Raw genomic sequence first — 589 nt, 5'->3', positions numbered from 1 at the left:
ATGTACGGTTGACGTACTATCGGGTCCCACGAGAAGCATTCCTTGTCGGGAGATGGCTTAAGGATGGGCCGATCATGTGTTTGATTAATACATTTGCATGTGACTTTGTCTAAGAATGCATTGCATTGTGACCATGAAGTAGTGGAGAGGAAATGACGGGACGACTTAGAGCACCGTGATGTAAGCACAGACGGCACTGTTTGGACGGTGATTCGCCAACAGTGTCTTGAGGGAGAGTCTGGGTGAGACGAGTCCCTTGTATTCCTGGGGAGGTACCATGTTGGATCGGACAGTTCTCACAGGCCAAACTAGGCAATCTCTGACAACCCCGGGATTGCATTCGAGATCGATGAGAGGGATGCCCAGAAAGCGTTTGTACGACCTAGGTCCGGGTAGGACTGTTCCTGAGGGAACCGATCGATCTATTTTTACATCCTTGCGAGGATATGTTATTTCGGGTGCATACAAAGCGGCTTGGTATGGGACCTGTACTCTCGATTATTTCCGATTAGGATGTTGGATGGATATTGGTGTAAGGTGGATGATCATGACATATCATGCATACATTATCATCGTGGAAGTGAATTCC

Source organism: Lupinus angustifolius, chromosome LG20 (assembly GCF_001865875.1).
Source record: "Lupinus angustifolius cultivar Tanjil chromosome LG20, LupAngTanjil_v1.0, whole genome shotgun sequence".
In the NCBI taxonomy this organism is placed as follows: Eukaryota; Viridiplantae; Streptophyta; class Magnoliopsida; order Fabales; family Fabaceae; genus Lupinus; species Lupinus angustifolius.
Note: the sequence above shows the minus strand (reverse complement) of the source record.